Below are 26,135 nucleotides of genomic sequence, written 5' to 3' on the forward strand. Positions count from 1 at the left end.
GATCTGGGAAGCCCTTTTCCCCCTAGATTAGGGGGCAGGTCAAGATCCCCAAATAAGAGCAGTTTGTGGGAACTTGGGAATCAGAGGCCACACATAGAACTAACAATCTTTTGGTCCCCAACCAATGAACACAGGGTTTTCACATCAGTGGACACCAGAGCAGGATGTACCTTAGCATAAGGGAAACAGCCATGGGTCAAAGGTCCCACATTAACTATAGCAGGGTATGGGGGCTAAGGGATTAAAACCACACAACATTGACTGTTAATGCAGATTGGTGTGTTGCCCCCCCCCCAAAAAAATTTACATGATATGTATATAAATATCTCCTGTCCTAGAATATGTATTTGGCATTAATATAGTATAAGATACTACTTTGAAAACTACTCTAGGTGAATTCCACCTCTGGTGGGGGTGGTTAAGGCCATCATGGAAGGCCATGCTGAGTGGTCACCAGTGAAAGTACTTCTTCTAGATGCACACTGGCAGTGCACCAGTACAGACCACCCAGAGGCCATCAGGAGATCACCACCACTACTAAACAGCTAAGAAAAATTTGATATTATTATTTCAACTCGCAGTCCTTTCAATCGCCCTGTGAGGACAGTAAGGAAACTGGTGGAACTTGGTTACAAGATGTAAGTACTCATTTAGGACAATTTCATTTTGCATTAGATCTTGCAAATGTTTTCTTCAGTATTTCTTTAGATCCCTCCAGCCAGCCTGCATTCACATTCACGTGGGGAAGACAAGAACCGACACTTACCATGCTACCCCTACCCCAGGTGTATCTTCACAGTCCCACTATTTGCCATGGGCTGGTGGCACAAGTCCTAAAGATGTGGAAAACCTCCAGAAATGTGACTTTGTTTCATGACGTTGATGTAGTCATGCTAACCAGTAATTCTCTTCCAGAACTAGAAACTGCCACTAGCCTAGTGGTGATCCATCTTGAAAGCTGGGGATGGGCAGTAAATCAAGACAAGTTGCAGGGGCCTGGATGCTTTGTCAAACTTTTGGGTGTTGTTTGGTCAGGTAAAACTAAAACTATTTCTTCTGCTGCTGTTGACAAAGTACAAAATGATCCCACCTCCTGTACTCCAAAATAACTGTTGGCATTCCTGGGTTTGTCACAATATTAGAGACCTATTGGCTTTGGGTGGTGCTTGTGGCAATGACAACATGCAAAACAAGTACCTATTGGATTCTGGTCTCAACTGTGGAAAGGAAAAGAGCTGAGATACAGTCCTTTAGAAAAACTGTTGTGTTCAGCCCATAATACCTTGCTGCAGGTGGAAGGACTAACTTAAAAGTGCCCAGTGACTCCGCAAACTACAATCCTGATACAGGGGTGGGCACATGACACCATTAATAACCCCCGTTCCAGAAGTGCTTGGCTTAGCCTGCTGGCAAAGTGGAAGGCCCATCCCTTGCATGGAAGCATTTTCAACAGCTCTTTAAGTGCAGAGATGCAAGATGTCTTAGGAACGATCTCTTACGTGGAAGAACAATGCTGCCCTCTTTTGGCTGACCTTCCCAAAATGGCTATTTTCATGTCCACAATTGAAGGGAAAAGGAGCATACCTGGTTCCACCTGGTATACTGATGGATCAGCACACGGGCAGCCTGCTACACAGACAGCTGTGGCTGTGCACCCTAGCTCTGAGTCCATATGGTGGGAGACGGGAACCATGCAAAGCAGCCTGTGGGCTATGTGGATGGTCCTCACCCACGAAACCAGGGACACACTGACCATTTCCACAGACAACTGGACCATGTACCAAGGCTTAAGAGTATGGACGGCCACATGGAAGCAGGGACAGTGGACGGTAGTCAGTCCCCCTATGGGGGAAAGAGATGTGGGAAGACATCTGGACTGCCTGCCATAAAGGAAAGGTCACTGTTTTCCATGTTTCCATGCATAACACTAATTCATTACCAGGCAACGTCGAGGCAGATGCTTTGGAAAAAATCCACAGCCTAATGCCTGCAGCACAGGAATCTGCTGTGATTGCACTGAAAATAGGACAGTGAGGGTATCAGGCCTTGTGACAACTGTCACAATTTCAGCTGCTTATGCCTATAACATGACAGCAGACAAAAGAGGTGGTAGATGCCTGCCATTCGCACTCACTACGATGGCCTAGGATGCTTCTGTGTCAACTTGGCCACACTGGCCAGGAGCAGTGTGTCACCTGGTGGCAAATGGATTATATAGGACCTCTCCCTCTGTGTGAAGGGACAAAGTACCCCTTTACAGCCATAGACACAGCTATAGGGCTGCTGCTGGCCTCCCCAGTGGAAAAAGCTAATCAAAGGACTACAACAAAAAGCCTAGAGAAAATAAGTGCCTTCTTTGGGGTCCCTACCCATGTGGACTGTGATAGAAGGACCCTCTTCACTGAAAAGTTGACTCAGACTTGGGCAATCGAACATGATGCTTTATGGACTTTCCACTGACCTTGTAATTCAGCTGCAGCAGAATTAGTCCAAAGGATGAATGGCCTCTTAAAGGAGCAACTAAAAGATGACAAAAGGTCTCTGCAGCAATGAACTCAATGCTTGTACCTTGCCTTGACCAACATCACTCTAGGCTCAGGGTGGCTGCCCCAGCACCCATAGAGATGGTGATGGCTGGACCCAGACAGGCCCTGAGGATACAAGTAAAACGGGACAGTGACATTTCAGCCACAGAGAAGTAATGATGACAACTTTACCTTGCCTGCACCACAAGAATTAGAAAGTGGGGAAAAGAAGGTCAATTGGCCCTGATCTTGGACTTTTCCTTCCTGGCCTAAGGAATCCTAAAACTTAGGAATCCTAAGTCTAAGGGGTATTGGGGTTGTTCAGAATTTAAGCATCAGGCCTCAGTTCCTTGTTAAATGTCAATACCTGTTTATATTGTTACCCCTGGACCCCCCGTGCTACATGCACTGCACGTATGACACAATGGACTCTTATTATGCTCAAGTTAGCTGTAGACACCACTCCTAGGGACCACGCATTAGCTCGGGGGAGAAAGTATGGTATCTGAACCCCTCATAACACACCTTCTGCGAGGACACTTTTACCCACTAATGGAATTTAGTGCATATATTATTAGACCACCAATATATTTAGTGCATATATTATTAGGCCACCAAGATCTGCCCTTTATTGTTCCCCATAAACATCTTTCTTTTCACCCATAGTATTGTGGGAAATGCGTTTTTGCAGTGGGTTTGTACGGTAACCTATGCACATGACAGGTCTCAGTGCTGGGCATGCCCTGAGGTGCTGTTGTCTAGCAATACCAGCCTCCCGTGGACTGTGGCTTCTGCCAACCCAACAATGTGGGCCGCAACGCTGACCTGACACAGCACCCCACTGCTGGCAACTTTGGGAAGCTTCTCTTTCTCTTCCTTACCAGAGACTTTGACTTCTAAGGCTGATTCTTATCTTTACATTTACTCCCTGGTCCAGGACCAAGTTAACAATTCCTGGCCTATACAGGATAGTTAGTATTTGATGGTTTGGGGTGACTCACTGCCGAGACCATCACTATGGACAAATCGGCACCCATCTGCATGGAACTTATTGAAGGACAAGGGGTGGCTGCTACTGAACTTTGTAATGTGACCATCATTTGCAAAATGGCAGCCTCTTCCAGTGGCAGAATGTAAGTAATAAGTATGGGGCCTACCCCCCGTCCCCCGTAAGGCATGGCTCTGGACCTGTGGGTGAAGCTATTGGCCCTACCTGCCCTGTAACTGGACTAGATGATGTCTGTGGAGATAGCCCTATGTACCTACTACTTTTTATGATACCTTGCCACATATGCCCAGTAATTGGAATGGTAAAAACCCAATATAGAATCAAGTGAACTGCCTGATGGTTCTACCTCTTAGATATATTCATCCCAGTCAGCATTGCTAGTAACTGAAAAACATGTAGCCGCTCTAGCCAATCACAATGCACGCATAATCAGCGAACTAAAACAAGTTATATCCTTAATGAAGAAACCACGCAGCTTAGAAAGTAGTTTTGCAAAACAGAATGGCACTAGATAGTCTCACAACAGTGCAAAGTGATATCCATGCTTTAATAAATATCTAATATTGCGTATATATACCTGAAAACTCACAAAATGTTACACAAGCTTCAAATCATATGCAGTCACATCCAAAACATTGAACACTTACCAGATGATCTTCTCTCATGATGGTTTAATTCACTAACTTGGCCAAAGTGCCACTTGCTAGTAGGACAACTTTCTGCATGTGCTAGTTTGTTTTTACTTTGTGACTTACTTATTATATTGTTCTTGTGGATCGTGGATGCAATGTCTGTCCTATGGTCAATGCAAACTGCTGCACGAGAGGATGGATTATGGGGACCTAGGGGCCATGCTATTCCCTAAGTCTGTAAAACTTGAAAGCACGCAGCTGCTTGCATGACCTGGGTCAGTTAGTGTTTAAGCTGACCTCCCCACGAAAGGAGGAATGTCCAGACGGTCAATGTATGTAAGAGACCAGACCCTTCTCTGCATAGGATGCTAATCTATACTACTACTTCCTTCCTGGAGTCCTTGTGATGTTATCATGTTGTTATCTGATGCTATCAGATGTTATTAAAGGTTGTTATCTACAAAGCAATCTTTAATCCTTCCCCTGTGCACACAAACCATAATCATCCCTACCTTGTGTTACGAGACACTTCTGCTGTACCCATTTCTCATACTCAATGGAATTTTGATTCTTGGCTAAGTGTAGAGGGCTTTCACCTGAGCTCTGAAACAGCCACCTCAGACAGCATGATTCCCTGATTAACTTCCTTCTTTACTTCTGTAAGTAAATTCCTATAATAAGATCCTGTCTTGGTGAGTACCTGGTGCTTTCTTTGGTCTCTCAGCTGGAAAAGCCCCTGCAGGCCAGGACATTGATATATCTTATATAATACATATGAATCTATTCTTTTCCTAGAATACTTTATTCTAAAATAGAAGTAAAAAAGATCAACATTTGGATTTGTTTTGGGGTTTTATTTGGGGGGGGGATTTGTTTTTAAAATTACTACTGTATTTTTTAACAAGAGGAGCTTTCTAGCAATGGAACCTGGAAATAATACTGTGCGTGCCTTTAAGTTATGCTGCTTATCTTCTCTATCTTTCAGACCTGTTATCAAAGACAAATCTGGATGGATAAATGAGCCTGAATTTTCCACTGTGTTCTTATAATTACTACCAAACCAGTTATACTCTGATAGGTTCCAAACTCATTGCCTAAAGCTGAATGCTTAGCGGGTTGATTTACTTTCTAAACTGTTTGCTACAACTGTGATTTATTTAATCCTCTAAGAGGCAAGGACCATGAATCTAAAAAGCTAAATAACCAAAAATTCTCTACATGAGTACTTCCCAAGGTCAAGCCAAGCTTTTCAACATCTCTCTTTGTTGCTTTAGTGTCTTTCATGTGTGTGTGTCTCTCTTTCTTCCTTCTTTCTTTTCTTCACACAGTAAAGGGAAGAAACAAAAACTATGCCAATCTAGGATTCCTTGTGGTCCTTCTCCATGATCCAGTTACCAGTTTATCTGCTTCAGATTTTTCTGCTATGTCTCAGAACAAGCTGATTACTAGATGCTTCAGATGTCCTGTAAATGATTTTTTCCTTTTCTACTATAGCTATACAAGTTGAGATCTTTTATTATTTTTCTGACTTGTTCAAGAATAGTTTGTCTCAATGAGTCATTTGGCCGGTAGCAGTCTATACATACTTCCTGGACTGAACTGTAGATGAAACAAGCCATGAGAACCTAATTAGAACTATTGGGGTTGAGGATGCTTAATGACTCTCCATGCTCCACCGGAGAGCATGGTCTATGCTGGAGGTGGGAAGGTAACTTAAGTATTTTATAGTTCACCATGATCAGAAAAACATCAACAAGGGGCAATTCTTTTAAGACACCAGGATTTATAACAACTGTTCAAAAGTAAATAGTTCATTATGTGTGCAAACATTTAGCTGCCTTTGCAACTGTCTGCACAACTGTGTAGCTCTATTTGCAGTCCTTCAAAAAAATGAAAAGAATTTGAACATTGAAAAATAGGAACTTGATGAAATAAAGTATGGCACATTCATATGTTAGAATATTAGGCACCCATTATATATATATATATATATAAATTTTTTTTTTTTTTTGCATAGGCAGGCATCAGGAATTGAACCCAGGTCTCTGGCATAGCAAGTGAGAATTCTGCCTGCTGAGCCACCATGGCCTGCCCTAGATAATGTCTTAAAATAATATTTGCTGACATGGAAACATGTGCACAATATTTTATTAAGTGAAAGAATCAGGCCTCAAATCAGTACATACAGCATGATGTCTTTCTATGCTTAGAAAGAAAAAGTCCAAAAGGATGCGCAGCAAGGTAAAATAACAGTAATTACACCCACGCTGTTGTGATTACAAATGACTTGTTGGTTTTGTCTTATCTTTTACCCTTTATTTATCTGTATAGTCCAAGTATTTTATAATAATCCTATATTACTTGTGTAATTTAAAAAGGAAAGAAACTGAAAGAAATCTACTGGATTTAGATCCACTTATAATATAGAAAGCAAATTTCAGCGGTCACCAGCACATAAAGGCTGGGGGCACTTACCTCCTTACCTAGATTACACCCGACCCCAGCCCATATAGTCATACAGCCTCATCCTGTTTAAGTCCAGCGCTCAGGAGAGAAACTGCTATTGCATGCTATGGGCATGTTTAAAAGGAAATCAACACTACCACATCAACAGCAGAGGTAAATAATTGGGGAGGGTACAAGAATTAAGGGGAGGTTTAGATTTTCTATTTGGTGAGGTGTTTATTGGTTATCTTTCTCTTGGGAACAGTGAAATTATCTAAAATTGAGTGTTGACAGACTGTAGACTTTGGGCATTGTACATGATGCCTAATGAATGCAGGTGGCTAAAAGACGCACTGCCTGAGAAATAGATTGGTGAACAATGTTATACACATATGATCAAATATTGTGCTGCTACAAAAAGGAACAAAGTTGTGAGGCATCCAACGATACATCCTAGAATACAGTTAGCAGATAATCAAAAAATATTGACAAGGTCCTTGAGGGATGGAAGAAAAAATATGGAACTATTAAACTTTACCATCAGGGAATCCCTGATACTGCGTCAAACATTAGGGACAACCAAATTAATAGGAAACGCCCTTGATCTTGAGGCTTATTCTTATGAAGCTTATGTAGGTAGCAGAGAAGCTTAGACTACCTTTAGGTATGCCTAAGAGTTAATTCTGGGGAACCTCTTTTGTTGCTCAAATGTGGCCTCACTCTCTCTAAGCCCCATTTCATAAGTGAGATCATTGCCCTCCCCCCTACATGGGACAAGACATCCAGGAGTGAAAGTCTCCCTGGTGGCATGGGAAATGATTACGAGGGATGAGTCCGGCCTGGCACTATGGGAGCCACAATTCCATCTTGACCAAAAGGGGGAAAACATGTAACTAATAAAGCATCAGTGGCTGAGAGAGTTCAAATAGAGTCAAGAGCCTACTCTGGAGGTCACTCTCATGCAAGCTTCAGTTAGACATTGCTACCTATCATAACTTGCCAACCCCCAACCAAAAACCACACCAGTGAATCCTAAAGAACATCTAGGGCAATATATAAGATTCCACAAATATTCTATGAACTAGGTTAACTTTCCAGAAACCTACAATCTCCAGATGGGTACCCTGGACCAGGTAAGTCCTGAAACTAGAGGGCCCAGCCTCTCCAGAACATGAGCTAGTTCCATCTCTGTACCCCAAATTATTAACAATCCCTTCCAACATGAAAAAGTTAGAATGGCCATAGCCCAAGATTAAAGTTGATGGTGAAGTTATACAGAGAAAGAAGGGTTTAACAAATTAATATGATTGCTGAATCACTAAATTGATACTCCTTTTAGTCTCCAGCATCTTACAGCAGCTAGAAGTAAAAACTTAACAGTTGTGAAATTGTAACCCATACCAAATTCTGAAATCTGTTCTCCAACTGATTGGTGTGCTTTGCTTTGAAATTTATTGCTTTTTTGTATATATGTTATTTTTCACAAAAAAGGACAAAAAGTTGATTATGATGATGAAAAATATTTGTTCCTTCTAGCCTCCTATATTCTGGAGCAACTAAAGGAAAAATCTGAGATGATGATATGGTAGCCCATGACAAACTCTGAGATCTGTCCTGTAACTACTTGTTCAAGAGTGTTTTGAACACTATTGCTTTTTTCTTTCTTTGCTTTGTATATATGCTATGTTATACAATAAAAAAGTTTAAGAAAAAAGAGAAAGAAGACTTTAAGCAGAAATCAAATTTTTGTATTTGTGAAACTGCAAAATTCTTTCTTCAGTAAAATATATAAGTCTATAGAACTCACACCCCCAAAAAAAGATGTTAAGTAAAAACAAAATTACAAGAAAATTTTGTGCCTGCCTTTTGCTAAACCACAATTTATGAGATAAAGCCAGTTATATATAGGAAGTACTAAGAGACATGGCCAAATTGTTCTCAGTGTGATTTGGGATCCATCCAGATAAGGTACCCTGAATAACTTCATTAGTAGCTTCAGTTAGTAATAATGGGATTGAATGCCTGGGGATGCCTGTGATAAGGATGGAGCCTCAGGCTTGAGAAAAGGTAGGAAAGTATCTCTTGGTATAGAATTACTCTGACAGATTTTCACTTCCTTAAAGAGTGCATGATGTTGCACTATTATTACTTTCCAGAAACCTACCACCTCCAGATGAGTTCCTAGGCCAAATAAGTCCTGAAATTCAGAGAGACCAGCCTCCCCAGAACATCACCTAGCTCCATACCCTTATCTCATATTGTTGACAGCCCAAATGTTGGAATGAGCAGCATAGCCCAAATACCCCTGAAAATTGGGAAAAAGATTAAAGAGAAGGTGGAGCTGTAACAAAGAAGATAGGACTTTAAAAATGATTATGACTGCTGAATCATTATACTGATATTTCTTTTAGTCTCCAGTGTCTTGGAGCAGCCAAGTAAAGACCTGAAATTGTAGAATTGTCCCTGTGTTAATTTGCTAGCTGCTGAAATGCAGTATACCAGAAATGGAATGGCTATTATAAAGGGGGATTTAATAAGTTACAAGTTTACAGTTCTAAGGAAGTGAAAGTGTTCAAATTAAGGCACCAACAAGAGGTTACCATCACTCAAGAAAGGCCAATTGGTGTGGAATACTTCTGTCAGCTGGGAAGTAATGTGGCTGGCATCTTCTGGTCCCCTCTTCCTGGGCTCTGCTGCTTTCAATCCTTGTCCATGTGGCAGTTTCTCACTTTGCTTCTCTGGAGATGGTTTTCATCTCTTAGCTTCCTTTGGCTTTCTCCAGGTTCTGGCCTGCTTAACATCTCATGGTGATATCTGCTGGACTCCAAGCATCTCCAAACATCTATGTCTCCATGAAGCAATTGTTCTCCAAGCATCTACATCTGCTCTCTCTGTTTGCTCTGAGGCTTCCATTGTTTCTGTAGGCTCTGTTATTTCTCTCATTTCTGTTGTTTCTGTCTTCTCTCTAAAATGTTTCCTCTTTTAAAGTATCCCAGTAAACTAATCAAGACCCACCTGGAATGGGTGTAGTCTCTAATCAAGAGTTAATACCCACAATTGGGTGTGTCACGTATCCATGGAGATAATCTAATCAAACGATTCCAACCTGCATTATTGGATCGGGATTATAAAAAAGGACTGCTACCACAAAGTTGAATCAGGATTAAAACATGGCTTACTGGCACAGTAACCTATAGTAAACTCTGAAATATGTTCTACAACTAATTGTTACTGTGTGCTTTGAAATTTATTGCTTTTTGTATATATGGTTTTTTTTCAAAATGAAAATAGGGTTAAAAAATCTTGGGGTTTAAGAAAAGACTGCATGATGTTAGACAACGTGCTTTGACTCACATGATAAAAATTTTTGTTTTACAATTATTTTTCAATTTCATAGAATAGATGGCTCTTGAGTAGAGATGAGGATTTTTTTTTTTTTGATGGTAGCGTGATGTCAAAATGGCTTAGCAATAATGAAAACTTAGGTTTGTCTTTCTTCTAACATAAATTTATTAGGAGCAGAGACACCTAGGAAGGCCCCCCTGGGATAATAGTAAAATCTTTCTCTATATATACATTCAGATTGATAGAGATAGAATATACTAAGACAATAATAAAAATCTTCATATTTTGAAATCTGATTTTTTTCAATCAGTTTTTTGCCTTGTTTTGGTTTTTTTGCATAAAGTACTATAACAAGTCTCCAAAAGTTCTCTAAGCATCCATCTTCCACTCACTTTGGCTGCCGTGGACTATTCAAACAGAAAACACCGTTATTCTGTCCCTCCCACCAACTGCCGTGCTTAAAAGACTTTGGCTTTCAACTCTCAAGATTTATGCTACATTCATATGTGTAAAGACAAGAAAAACAACAATAAAATATTTTTATTTTCCATTGACTCATCTGATCTTACCTGAAAGTTCTCCTCCTGAGAGAGAGCAGGGAAAAAAGAATTTGAAAAGTCAAACATGAGGGGGAAATTTTGGTGCATGCCTATTTCAACAGTCTCTGATAACTCCAACTACTTAGAGGACCCCCGCTGCTGCTAATGCTCAGATTTCTATCCCTTTCCTTGCTGTTCTTCTACATGGCAAATTTACTGGCGAGGTAGGGGTGGCATATGACCTCACGCTATTGATTGGGAGGGCTAATGGGAGAGAAGGTTGTTTGAGCCCCTTGGGTCCTTTGGCTTCCGGCTGGTCTGTGCCAGAAGTGGCTGCTCTGGGCCCCTCCCAGCGCGGGTACTAAAGTGGTATGGTTCTCACCTGCCTCTCTCTCAGCTTCTTAGTTAGCCCTGAGCACACTCAGTCCACACACACTGTGCCCTCTTTGCTCCATGCTAGACTCTCCATGTCTCTCAGCTCACTTAGTACTGTCTTGTACCCAAACCAGAGTGTTTGGATGCTTCTATGTCCCTTGAATGTCATCTCACACCTCCAGACAGATGAGGACCTCAAGGTGACATGTACACATTGTGTATATAAAAGAACAAAATGAGAAAGGCACATTAACATTTTTCAAATTGGATCTCTATGTGGTTTGTTTCCAGTCTACTCCTCTGGTCTCATCTAGCAGCATGTAGCTCTGTCTAGCCACATAGACTTTTCATCACTGTCCTCCAAATTTCCAGTTCCAGCTAAGATGTAAAACAGGACCAGATTTACCCTCCCACCTGAAATAACTACAAGAATTGACAAAATATGAAACAATATTTTATAGATCTTTGACAATACACAGCAAAGAACTTTAACCCCTAATAGTGGGAAACAAACAAGGTGAGCTCTACAATTGCTCCAGCTTACTGTCAGGCTGCAGCACAGGCAGAGAAAGCCCAAAAGAAGTCCACTGATTTCCTTGGGTTGAGGAGATGAAACCAGGAGTTCGAAGAGATCAAGGCAGCTGTGGCTATAGGGCAGAGACCCGGAAGGAAAGAACTGCAGACAGAGTCTGGAGACCTGCAGAGGGTCCCACTCAAAGTCTTCAGCTCAGTACTGGTCAGCACATGCATGTGAAGAAACTCCCTAAGACTGAGTAAAAAGCCACCAGAAAAAACAGAGTAAACAACAACTTGGGTTCACCCACAGCTAGGTGTTCATGTGTCCGCCAGCCAGAGTGGGAAACCTCACAATGCAGGGGGCATCTATAGACTACTCAAAAAGTTACTACCTCAGTAATGGGACAAAATCAGGCCTAGACTAAAAGCTGTGGTGGCCACATCTAATGAATCTGAAAAGAAAAAAAAATCAAATTGTTTCTAAGTAATTAAACAGCACCTGTATTAGTTTTAAAGCTACCAGATTGCAATATACCAGAAATAGAATGGCTTTTTGAAAGGGAATTTAGTAAGTTACAAGTTTACAGTTCTAAGCCAATCTCTACCCTATCTATCTCCTGATAACCTGGGTTCTTAACTGCAACTTTCAAAGTTCACTCATTAATGTCAGTTCACATTAGTGAGACCATACATTATTTGTCCTTGTGCTTCTGGCTAATTTCACTCAGCATCATGTCCTCAAGTTTCATCCATGCTGTTATATACTTCATGATTTTATTCTGTCTTACAGCTGCATAATAGTCTATCATATGTATCTACCACAGCTTGTTTAGCCATTCATCCATTGGTGGGCATCTGGGCTGTTTCAATCTCTTGGCAATTGTAAATAATGCTGCTATAACCATCAGTGTGCAAATGCCAATTTGTGTCCTTGCCTTTTCCATTTACTTTTTTACAAGAAATGAAAAATGTGAAGTTTTCTTCTGATATCAACTTTTTTGGTGAGGTAGGGGGAATAGCAGCCTGTATAAAATATTTTCCAAGTAGTACTTAAAAAAAAAATGAGCTTCTAGTTATTCAAAATTTCCCAATAAAATTATCTGATTCTCCTTTTTTCTCTAATTAACCTTAATGATATTCTCTAATCATCATCTTTTAGTCAGACTCACATTCTTTTTGTTTTTATATCCCAGCTCATACTAATAGTAAAGTATTGAAAATAAGATACCTTAAGATTTTGAAAAGATGGTTAGTAGATATCTCCAGGATTCAGTCCCTCCATCAAAATAACTATTTAGGAAGGCAGGAATTGTCTGAAATAAATATTTTGAAACTACGGAGGCCACTAGAATACTGGACTGCATCCAGGGAAGAGAAGGAGAAAGAGGTTTGTAAATTAATGTAAAGACAAGTAACTTGCTTTCTCCATGATGATGTTTACCAGTGCCCATTCTCTAATCTCTTGGTAGGCAGCTGTGGTGTCTAGACCGTGGCTAGCTTGCTGATAACAGTAAGGGATGTAAAAATCCTCTTTCCCAAGACCAGGGGTGGACATGGGCAATTGATGATCACGTCTTTTCATTAGTGCTTCTGGATCTCTGGGAACCCAGCTATAAGGCTGGCCACGGTTCCAACATGCCCTGGACAAAAGTGAGAGCAGAGGAGATGTAAAGATGATACACTTCCTCAGGACTGCAGGAGAGAGTTAGCTCATGCTGATCAGGTTAAGAAAGTTCACGTTGGGGGAGAAGCAGAGGTGGCTGCTAGCATCCTTTCTGATCTCCTCCTCAGGTGCTTTGAAGTCAATCTGTAACCACTTCCTATGACCCTGCCTTGTTCTGGCTGGGAAAGAATGACTTGGGAAACTCCTCTCTTGCTTCCCCCCACTCCCAGAATTTATCCTTCAGGCAAAAGTGGCTTGAGACAAAGTGTAAGAAACTTTAGAGGCTAATAGCTAGAGTAAAGCCTGGCCTGCTTTACACACCCAGGTCTGTTTCTTAGGAAATAGAGGGGGTATACAACTCCAATAAGCAGGCGAACTCCAGAACAACTATTGATCACACTATTGAATGCAAAGGACAAGGAAGAGTTCTGAAAGTTGGAAGAGAAAAACAATATTTTATGTACAAGGGAGTCCTTAATTGGGTTGAATGCTGATTTCTCATCAAAAACTGTATAGGCAAGAAGGCAATGAGTTGAAATCATTAAAGTGCTGACAGAAAACAATTGCCAGCCAAAAATTTTATATCCAGTTTATATCCTCATTTATATAAAAAATGAGGGAGCGATTAAGACATTCTCAAACAAACGAAAGCCAAGGTATTTTATCACCACTAAATGTGCTCTACAGGTAATGCTAAAGGATGTTCTTCAGACTGAATGAAAAGGACACTAGACAGTAGTTGAAAGTGGCATAAAGAAATACAGATCTCTGCTGAAAGTAGCCATCTGGGTGACTATGAATGCCAATAGTGTTGTATTGTATTGTTTGGTATTTAACATCACTTCTTTCTTCCTACAGATGCTAAAATGCAAATGCATAAAAAGTAATTATAAATCTACGGTTTTGTACATACAATTTACAAAGATGTAAGTATTAACAAGGGCAGAAAAGGGGAGGGGATTGTGGGATATAGGAAAAGTGTATATGTGTGCTAATAAAGTCAAGTTGGTATAAAACCAAATATGATTGTTCTATATTTAAGATATGAAATTTTAACCCCATGATAACCACATAGAAAAAATGTGAAAAAAATATATCCAGATAGAAAGAGAATGCATCCAATATGGTACAACAACAAAAAAAATCAAATAAATATAAAAGTAGGCATTAACAGAAGAATTGAGGGACGAAATGGTATAAGAGTTACAAAGCCTAAATACCAAAACAGCAGAAGAAAGTTCCGTGCTATCAGTAGTGACTGCTCTAATTTGCTAGCTACAAGAATGCAATATACCAGAAATGGAATGGCTTTTAAAATGGAGAATTTAATAAGTCGCTAGTTTACAGTTCTAAGGCCAAGAAAGTATCCCAATTAAAGTTAGTCTATAGAAATGTCCAACCTAAGGCATCCAGGGAAAGATACCTCGGTTCAAGAAGGCCGATGAAGTTCAGGGTTTCTCTCTCAAGTGAGATGGCACATGGAGAACACGGTCAGGGTTTCTCTCTCATCTGGAAAAGCAAGTGGTGAACATAGCATCATCTGCTAGCTTTCTCTCCTGGCTTCCTGTTTCATGAAGCTCCCAGGGAGTCATTTTGCTTCTTCATCTCCAAAGGTCATTGGCTGATAGACTCTGCTTCTCATGGTTGTGTCGTGCTATTTTTCTCTCTCTCTCTGAACTCTCCAACTTTCTCCAAAATGTTTCCTCTTTTATAGGATTCCAGTAAGCTAATCAAGACCCACCCGAACGGATGGAGGCACATCTCCACCTAATCCAGTTTAACAACCACTCTTGATTAAATCACATCTCCAGGGAGATGATCTAATTACAGTTTCAAACATAAAGTACTGAATAGGGATTAAAAGAAATGGCTGCCTTTAGAAAATGGGATTAAGATTAAAACATGGCTTTTCTAGGGTACATACATCCTTTCAAACCAGCACAGTGACTTTAAATGTAAATGAATTAAACTTTCCCATCAAAGGGCAGAGAGTTACAGAATGTATTTTTAAAAGTATGAACCAACAATATGCTGTTGGCAACAAAGTCATCTTAAATTCAAGGAATGATACAAATAGGCTGAAAATGAGAGGCCAGAAAAATCAAACCATGCAAGGGTAACCAAAAGAAAGTTGGGATGTTATCCTAATATCAGATAAAATAGACTTTAAGTAAAAAGCAGTTGTGAGGGAGAAGATGGCGGCTTAGTAAGACGCGCGGGTCTTAGTTCCTCCTCCAGAAAAGCAACTAAAGAAACAGAAACAATACGAAACAACTCCCGGAGTCACGACAGAGACCAAAAAGACAGCGTACCCCACTCTGGAACAGCTGAACAGGCAGGGAGAATCCGCTGTGGTGAGATACTCGAGGGGCGCGCGTTTTCCCGGCCGGGGCGGCTGGCGACAGGGGTCCCCTCCACGCACGTGGCTCCCCGGTCTGACTGGGAACGTTGGATAGCGGGGCCCTCCTGTCACGCTTGGCGTTTCGGGCCAGCTGGGCAATTAGGACCGGCACTCTCCCAAGCCGCGGCGGCCAGCGACCCCCGCCTTCACGCGCGGTTTCCCGGGCTGACTGCTGTGCAGACAGACGAGCGCCACGAGCGCCACCTACTGGGCAGGAAAAGAAAAACAGAGCCCAGAGATTTCACAGAAAAACCTTTCAACCAGCTGGGTCCCACACCCAGGGAAATCTGATCAAATGCCCAGACACCAGCAGAAAATAATGGATGACGCTCGGAAAATTGAAGATATGGCCCAGTCAAAGGAACAAACCAATAGTTCAAATGAGATACAGGAGCTGAGACAACTAATGCTGAATATACGAACAGAAATGGAAGAAGTCTTCAAAAACCAAATCAATAAGTTGAGGGAGGACATGAAGAAGACATGGGCTGAACAAAAAGAAGGAATAGAAAATCTGAAAAAACAAATCACAGAACTTATGGGAGTGAAGGACAAAGAAGAAAAAATGGAAAAAACAATGGATACCTACAATGGTAGATCTAAAGAGACAGAAGCTACAATTAGTGAACTGGAGGATGGAACATCTGAATTCCAAAAAGAAACAGAAACTATAGGGAAAAAAATGGAAAAACTTGAGCAGGGGATCAGGGAACTGAATGACAATATGAAGCGCACAAATATACGTGTTGTGGGCGTCCCAGAAGGAGAAGAGAAGGGAAAAGGAGGAGAAAAACTAATGGAAGAAATTATCACTGAAAATTTCCCAACTCTTATGAAAGACCTAAATTTGCAGATCCAAGAAGTGCAGCGCACCCCAAAGAGAATAGACCCAAATAGGCGTTCTCCAAGACACTTACTAGTTAGAATGTCAGAAGTCAAAGAGAAAGAGAGGATCTTGAAAGCAGCAAGAGAAAAACAATCTGTCACATACAAGGGAAACCCAATAAGACTATGTGTAGATTTCTCAGCAGAAACCATGGAAGCTAGAAGACAGTGGGATGATATATTTAAATTACTAAAAGAGAAAAACTGCCAACCAAGACTCCTATATCCAGCAAAATTGTCCTTCAAAAATGAAGGAGAAATTAAAACATTTATAGACAAAAAGTCACTGAGAGAATTTGTGACCAAGAGACCAGCTCTGCAAGAAATACTAAAGGGAGCACTAAAGTCAGATACGAAAAGACAGAAAAGAGAGGTGTGGAGTAAAGTGTAGAAAGAAGGAAAATCAGATATGATATATATAATACAAAAGCCAAAATGGTAGAGGAAAATATTATCCAAACAGTAATAATACTAAAAGTTAATGGACTGAATTTCCCAATCAAAAGACGTAGAATGGCAGAATGGATTACGACCCAGCAATACCACTGCTAGGTATCTACTCAAAGGACTTAAGAGCAAAGACACAGACGGACATTTGCACACCAGTGTTTATAGCAGCATTATCTACAATTGCAAAGAGATGGAAACAGCCAAAATGTTCATCAACAGACGAGTGGCTAAACAAACTGTGGCGTATACCTACGATGGAATATTATGCAGCTTTAAGACAGACTAAACTTATGAAGCATGTAGTAACATGGATGGACCTAGAGAACATTATGCTGAGTGAGTCTAGCCCAAAACTAAAGGACAAATACTGTAAGGTCCCACTGATGTGAACCGACATTCGAGAATCAGCTTGGAATATATCATTGGTAACAGAGACCAGCAGGAGTTAGAAACAGGGTAAGATAATGGGTAATTGGAGCTGAAGGGATACAGACTGTGCAACAGGACTAGATACAAAAACTCAAAAATGGACAGCACAATAATACCTAGGTGTAATGTATCTAGGTTGGAACACTGAATGAAGCTGCACCTGAAATATGGTTTTTTGTTTGTTTGTGTGTTGGTATCTTTTGTTTTTGTTTTTTTCTTTTTCCTTTTTATATATATATATGTATTTTATTAGTATTATTATTTTAATTCTCTTCTCTATATTAACATTCTATATCTTTTTCTGCTGTTTTGCTAGTTCTTTTCCTAAAGCGATGCAAATGTACTAAGAAATGATGATCATACATCTATGTGATGATACTAAGAATTACTGAGTGCATTTGTAGAATGGAATGATTTCTAAATGTTGTGTTAATTTCTTTTCTTTTTTTTGATTAATAAAAAAAATTTAAAAAAAAGAACTAAAAAAAAAAAAAAAGCAGTTGTGAGGGACAAAGATGGTCATTATATACTAATAGCAGGGTAATTCAAAAGGAAGTTATGACAGTGATTAATATATATGCACTTAACAGCAGAGCTACAAAATATATTAAGCAAATACTGGCAGACTTGAGGGAAGAAATTGACAATTCTGCATCAATAGTAGGAGACTTAAACACACTGCTCTGAATGATGCTTAGAACATCTAGTCAGAAGATCGGTAAGGAAATACAAGACTTGGTTGATAAACTAAAGCAACAAGACCTAAGAGACATATAAAAGATACTTCAATTTTTCTTGAGTACACATGGATCATTCTCCAGAATAGACCATATGTTGGGTCACAAAACAAGTCTCATTAAATTAAAAAATATTGAAATCATACAATGCACATTCTCCAATCACAATGGAATGAAGCTAGAAATCAATAACAAAGGAAGAAATGGAAAATTCACAGATGTAGAGACAGTAAACAATATACTCTTAAACAACCCATGGGTTAAAGAGGAAATCAGAAGAAAAATTAGGAAATAGATTGAGGTTAATTAAAATGAAAATGCAACATACCAAAACTTATGGGATGCAGTGAAGGTAGTGCTGATGGGGAAATTTCTAGCTCTAAATGCTGCAATTAAAAAATAGGAAATAAATCCATCAGAGACAACCTCAAAACTGGAAGAACTAGAAACAGAAGAGCAGAACAGAAGAACAAAACAAATTCAAATTAAGATGAAAGAAGGGGAAAGCAAAAATTAGAGTAGAGGCAAATTAATAGAAAACAAAACAAAACAAAAAATAGAATCAACAAAACCAAAAGTTGGTTCTTTGAAAAGTTGAATAAGATTGACAAACCCTTCACTAGAGTGACACAGAAAGGAAAAAAACAGAGTGTATAGATAAAAATAAAATGAAAAGGGGGACTTTACTACAAATCCTGATAAAATAAAAAGGGCTATAAGAAGATACAATGAAAACTATATGCTAATAAATTAGATAACCTAGAAAAAAATGGACAAATTCCTAAAAACACACAACCTTCCTATTGGGTCATTGACAAATAGACGATCTCAACAAACCAATTGCAAGTAAAGAGATTGAATCATTCATCTCCCAAACAAGAAAATCCCAGACCAGAGGGTTTCAGAGGTGAACTTTACTAAATAGTCCACGAAGAAAACTCCAACTCTGCTCAAATTGCTTCCAAAAACTTGAAGAGGCAGGAACACTCCCTAATTCATTCTATGAGGCCTACATCACCCTCATACCAAAGGTAATAAAAGATGCCACATGTAAACAATGCTAGAGACCAATATCTCTTATAAATATAGATGCAAAACTCCTCAACAAAATACTGGCAAACCAAATCTAATAGCACCTAAAAGATTTATATACCATAATCAAATGGGATTTATTTCTGGTGCAAGGGTGGTTCAACATAAGAAAATTAATTAATGTATTACACATTAACAGCATTAAAAGAAGAAGCAACATGTTCATCCCCATTGATGCAGAAAAGGCATTTGAGAAAACCTAGTGCCTCTCTTTATAAAAACACTCAGATAACAAAGAAAGTGGGGAATATTATAAAGGGCATATATGAAAAGCCCAAAGCTAACACCCTACTTATTGGTGAAAGATTGAAAGCTTTCCCTCTAAGATCAGGAACAAGAAAAGGACAGAAATAAAAGACAATCTGAGCCAAAATTCTACCAAATGCAGAATTCATTTTGAAGTGGAATTAATGTATATTGATTAAAATATCAAATTTATGTGGAATGGTAAAGGGTCCCAAATAGCCAAAAACATTTTGAAAAGAAGAGTGAAGTCGGTAGACTCTCACTTTCTGACTTTAAAGAATATTATAAAGCTACAGTGGTCAAAACTGTAGGGTGGCTGTGCGGAAAGATGAGGGTGGCCATTCCACAGGACAGCGGGCATGGACACTAGAGCAGCTGCGCAGTAATCAGTCCCCAAGGAAAACACTATCAAGTTTCTGCAGACGATGTTTAAAATCAGTTTCTTGCAGAACACACATTATTAGAAAACATTAAAAATGTGGCCAAGGGCCACGGTGGCTCAGCAGGCAAGAATACTTGCCTGCCATGCCAGAGGACCCAGGTTCGGTTCCCTGTGTCTGTCCATGTAGGAAAAAAAAAAAATGTGGCCAAAACAGCTAACAAGGACCATTTGGTTACCTTTTTTGAAAGTAAGCATTTCAAAGTTACTAAAAATATAAGTATCAAAGCTGGTAAAGGATGTGAAAATTAATGAAAACAAACCCAAAGAAACCAAGTCTGAAGAGACTCTAGATGAGGTAGATCCCTCATACCAAAATACACAAGACCTGTTCTTAAAAAGGGAGGGAAAATCAACTTACTTAAAAAGGGAGATGTTGTTCAATGCTGGTACACAGGAATATCACAGGATGGGACTGTTTTTAATACTAATATTCAAACAAATTCGAAGAAGAAGAAAAATGCCAAGTCCTTAAGTTTTCAGAGGATTGGAAGAAGCACTCTTAACTATGAGTAAAGGATTGTGGATTGAACCGGAATGGGCTTATGGAAATAAAAGACAATCTGAGCCAAAATTCTACCAAATGCAGAACTCATTTTTGAAGTGGAATTAGTGTGTATTGATTAAAATATCAATGCTTCAAATCCAAAGACATCAGCAACAATAAAACTTGGAATTGAAGAAACTTGTGTAACAAATTTAGAGTCATTTGCTATTGTGTGTAAGAGTCAACTGAAAAACTCAAGGAGCTAAGTTAAACTTGTTTACTTGGTCCCCAAATTTTGAGAAATGTACTCCCTTACAAATCCCTAAAGTTTGTTACTACAGCTGTGTAAAATGTTGGTTAAGGAGAACTGATTATTCTTTTACTCTCCTATTGTAAATTAAAAGGCTCAATGCAATTTTTTAATGGCATGCTACTTGCATAAGGATAGATATTTTGACAAATGAAATGGAATTAGGAGTGCAGAAATGGACCCTTAAATCTATGGTTAATTGATTTTTCTTTTCTTTTTTTTGTATGGGTAGGCACCAGGAAATGAACCCAGGTCGCTGGCATAGCAGGCGAGAACTCTGCCTGCTGAGCCACCGTGACCCATCCTGGTTAACTGATTTTTAACAAGGCTGCCAAGTCCACCTAACTGGGATAGAGCAGTCTCTTCAACAAAAGGTGCTAGGAGAACTGGATAGCCATATGCAAAAGAATAAAAACTAGCCCCTATCTCACACCCTATACAAAAATTAACTCCAAATGAACCAAGGACCTAAATATAGACGCCAGAACCATAAAATTCCTAGAAGAAAAAGTAGGGAAGTATCTTTGAGATCTTATGGTAGGAGGTGGTTTCTTTAATCTTCCACCCAAAGCAAGAGCAATGAAAGAAGAAGTAGATAAATGGAATTTCCTCAAAATTAAATACTTAGGGGCTTTAAAGGATTTTATCAAGTAAGAAAAGGCAGTCTATTCAATGGGAAAAAATATTTGGCAACCACATATCCAGAAAGGGTTTAATATTCAGAATAGAATATATAAAGAGGTCCTATAAAAATAAAAAATAACCTCAATTTTAAAATGGAAAAAAGACTTTATATCAATTTGCTAAAGCTACTGAAATGGAATATATCAGAAATAGGTTAGCTTTCACAATGGAGATTGTTTTGTTTACAAATTTACTATTCTAAATCCATGAAAATGCCCCAGTCAAGGTATCAACAGGTTGATACTTTCTCTGAAGAAAAACTGATGACATCCGGGATTCCTCTATTACACGGGAAGGCACATGGCTGGCATTTGCTGGTGTTTTGCTCCTGGATTCCATTCCTTTCAGCTTCTGACTTCAGTGGCTCTCTCACTTTCTCAGCTCTCTTTGGGTATTTCTCTCTCAACTATCATGGCTTTTCTTGTCTTTTATCTTCTCATAAAGAACTCCAATAATGGATTAAGACTCACCTTGAATTGGATGGGTCACATCTCAACTGAAACAATCTAATCAAAAGGTCCTATCCACAAAAGGTCCTACCCACAGGAATGGATTAAAAGAGCATGGCCTTTTCTGAGGCACACACAACTCCAAACTACCGCACTCCACCCTCTGGACCCCAAAAAAGACATGTTCTTTCCATATGCAAAATACATTAATTCCATCACAAAATCATAAATGTCTTAAATCATTTCAGTAAAATATTAAGTATGAAGTCTCATCAAAATCAGTTACAGATGTCATCCATTTTAAGGCATAATCTCTGACTGTGGACCTGTAACATTTAGAACAAGTTATCTGCTTCCACTATGCAAAGGAGGAACAGCCATAAGATAGATGTTACCATTTCTACAGAGAGAAACTGGGAGGAAAACAAGGGCCAAAGGTCCCAAGCAGTTTCAAAAATCTTCAGGGCAAACTCCATTAGATTTCAAGGTCTCAGAGTCAGCTATAGAATGACATTTTATCCTCAGGGCTTGAGGCCTGTGGCAGTCCCATCCTTTCTTAGGGCTTCCACAGTGGTCCTGCTCTCTCCAGACACAGGGGTGAGGATTCCAATATATCCAAGATTGGGGAAATGATCATGTTCTCTGTTCTACCCTCTTCAAGCATTGGGACTACACTCTGACTGTCTGCCATTTCTGGGGCACAGGCTCACTCTTCAAACAGTGGGTCATAGACAGGCTCTCTCCAATCCCTGGAAAATGTGTTCCATCCTCTCTGAGGTCTGGGGCAGCAGTGGTCTTCCTGTGTATTAGGGTGGCCAAACTCCCCTAAATTCTGCAGGCATCTGAGAGCCCAGGGGAGGTATTCTAGTCTGCCAAAGCTGCCAGAATGCAACACATCAGAGATGGATTGGCTTTTAATAAAAGGGGCCTTATTTAGTTAGAAACAAATAGTTCTTCAGAGGAAAGGCAGTTAACTTTCATCTGAGGTCCTCTCTGACACAGGAAGGCACAGGGTGATCTCTGCTGGCCTTTTCTCCAGGCTTCTGGGTTCCAACAGCTTTCCCCAAGGTGATTCCTTTCTGCATCTCCAAAGGTCTGGGCTGAGCTGCGAGTGCTGAGATGAGGTGTGCTGGGCTGCTTGGGCTGTGCTGCAATGAGCTCTCTCTTTTAAGTTTCCCATGAATCAAATTAAATATCACTCATTGAGGAAGGCATTCCCCCTTAGAGACTGCAGATGTTATCAGCCAGAGATGAGTTTCATAAGCTAGTGATTCAAATCCACAGCAAGGATCACCTTTCTTCCAGTTGGCAATAACACACTTCATCATTTCTGTCTAAAGCCTCACCATAAGTACCTTCAACATCCATATTTCTAGGATATCTTCAAAGCAATCTAGGCCTTTTCTATCAAACGTCTCAGAATTCTTCCAGAATCTTCCCCTTACCCATTTATAAAGCCATCCCAGCATTTTTGATATTTGAAAGCTCAGCAGCACCCCACTTCTCCAGTACCAATATCTACTTCAGTTTACTAAATATTGCCAGAATGCAATATGCCAGCAATGAGCTGGCTTTTACAGTAGGATTTTATTAATTTGCAAATTTACAGTTCTAAGACCATGAAAATGTTCCAGTTAAGGCATTGACAGGATGATATCGTCTCTGAAGAAAGACTGATGGCATCTGCGGTTCCTCTATCACATGGGAAGGCACATGGCCAGCACCTACTGGTCCTCTGCTCCCAGGTTCTGTTGCTTCCAGCTTCTTATTCCAGTGGTTCTCTTTCTCTCAGCTCTCTTTGGACATTTCTCTCTCAGCTTTGTTGGCCTTTTCTGTCTTTTATTCTCTCCTAAAGGATTTCAGTAAAAGATTGAGGTCCACCTTGAATTGGATGGGTCTCATCTCAATTGAAACAATCTAATCAAAAGGTCTCACCCACAACAGGTCTACAACCACAAAAATGGATTGGGCCTTTTCTAGGGTACAAAACCGCTCCAAACTACTGCAGAATTGAACAGATATTTTCCAAAGGAGATATACAAATGGCTAAAGAGGACATGAAAAAAAATGTTCAAAATCACTAGTAATTAGGGAAATGCGAATAAAAACTACAATGATATATCATTTCACACCTCCTAGAATGGTCATTGTTAAAAAAGAAAACTACAAAGGTTGGAGATGATGTGGAGAATTATAAACCCTATCACTTTTGGGGAATGTAGAATGGTGCAGCCACTATGGAAGAGAGTTTGGTATTTCCTCAGGAAGCTAATTATAGAACTGCCGTATGATCTGGCAATCCTGTCACTCGGTATATACTCAGAAGATCTGAAGGCAGGAGCATGAACAGACATTTGCACACCAGTGTTCATAGTAGTAGTATTCACAATTGTCAAAAGTTGGAAACAACCCAACTACTCATTAATTAATGAATGGATAAACAAAATATGATATATACGGAAGATGAGTATTATTTAGCTTTAAGAAGTCTTGACACATGTGACAATATGGATGAACCTTGAGGATATTATGTTGCATGAAATAAGTTAAAAAAAAAAGGACAAATATTGTATGACCTCACTAATATGAACAAAATATAATGAACAAACTCATGGAGGTAGTATCTAGAATACAGGTCACCAGAAGGTGAAATAGGGCAGAGAATGGAGAGCTGAGGCTTAATTTGTACAGAATTTGTAGTAAGATTGGGTGTAAATATTTGGAAATGGACAAAAGCTATGGTAACACATTCTAGTGAGTGTACTTAACAGCAATGACATGTGGGTGTGGCTGTGGTTGAAAGGTAAAGTTTAGGGTTGTGCATGTTGCTAGAAGGAAAGTTAGAGGATGAAATACGGAACTGTATAACATACTGAACCTCTTGTGGGTGATATGTAGTCAATAGTACAAACTAAGAGTGTTCTTCCATGAATTAGAACAAATGTACAATTAATAATAGGTGATACATGGGTAAAAATACACCTAAAGCAAGATATGGACTGTAGTATAGTAATACATGAATATTCTTCCACCATTGCAAACAACAATTTTAAAAAAAGTATACAAAGTGAAAGACACAAATTCCTACATATTGTATGGCTCTGTTTTTATAAAATGTAAATATAAAAATAAATAAGTTTATAAAGACAGGAAAAAAGTGTTCACTCTGAAAGAAATAGGTTAGTGGTTATGTAGGTTTAGAGAAGGATAGAGGGATTGAGAAGTGACTGCTAAAGAGTATAGGGTTTTTCTTTTTGGAGCAATAAAAATGTTCTAAGATTGATTGTGGAGTTAATGCACAACTGTGAATATACTAAAAGCCTTTGACAAAACACTTTGGATGGATTGCATGCTATGTGAATATGTCAATAAAACTGCTTTTTATTTTAAAAAAAGATGTATTTATCTCAGCACATAAGAGTAACTGAGCTCTACCAGAGTCTCAGATGTATCTAATCTAAAAATTCTGGTCTAAAAAGCCAAAAGCTTGGATCTCTCCCATGAAAATCAACAACCCCTTTGATGTCCTGTATCCCTAAATAGATGGATTGCTTAGGGTATAAAAGTGTTCAGACATGCTCAGGTGGGAGAGCAACTGAAAGTCAGGACGCTTTTCACTAAAGGACATTAAATGTTAATATAGTTGTTTCTATCATGTAAGCTATGATCCCATTTAAAACTATTTATGTAGGTAAAATGTGCTACTATAAGATGTTCAGCTCAATTAAATTTACACGTTACAAAACATATTATGAAAGAACAATTACAAATAGCTGTCGAAACTTTGCTAGCCATTTCTAAGTTTTTCCATCACTACTCCCGTTACTTATTAAATTGTTTTGTTTTGGTTCTGTTCTTTTTCTCTATTGAAAGCATACATAGAACATAGGACGTGTTTTCCCATTGAAAATATACAATAAGACAAATTATGACTTTTCTGTAGGTCAAAAAATTAGTTCAAAAAATTTTAAATGCTGAAATTCAATTATTGGTTACATGATGGAAAAGTTTTTGCAATAAATGTTGGTGATGTTGGCACAACATTGTGAATGTAATTTACAGCATTGAATTATGTATTTAAATATTATTAGTGGAAAATTTTAGGTTATGTATATATTATTAGAATTAAAAAATTTAAAAACCCATAGAACTGTATAACACAGTCATTCCTAATGTAAACTATGGTCTATTGTTAACAGTATATTTATAATAATATTATATCATCAAGTGTAATTAAAAAAAAACACTAATGCAAAGTGTTAGTAATAGGGCAAACTGAGTGTGTGAGGGGGTTATATGGGAACTGTATTTTTTGCACAGTTTTTCTGTCAATACAACTTTTCTAATAAAAGAAATATGTTATCTTGTGCAAGTTTATCAAGTGCCGTGATGTACCAGATTTTTGAGGAAAAAAAAAAAGACTGAGGTGAAAGAGGTAAAAAGATTATATCCTGATGAAACTTTTAAGGTTTTATTT

General features: G+C 39.1%; 1 pseudogene; it reads left to right on the forward strand.

Annotated features, from left to right (window-relative positions):
- Nucleotides 1-1,672: 1,672 nt before the first annotated feature.
- Nucleotides 1,673-20,355, forward strand: LOC143669815 (peptidyl-prolyl cis-trans isomerase FKBP3 pseudogene; annotated as a pseudogene).
- The last annotated feature ends 5,780 nt before the right edge of the window (nt 20,356-26,135 follow it).

Source organism: Tamandua tetradactyla, chromosome 26, assembly GCF_023851605.1.
Source record: "Tamandua tetradactyla isolate mTamTet1 chromosome 26, mTamTet1.pri, whole genome shotgun sequence".
Lineage (NCBI taxonomy): Eukaryota > Metazoa > Chordata > Mammalia > Pilosa > Myrmecophagidae > Tamandua > Tamandua tetradactyla.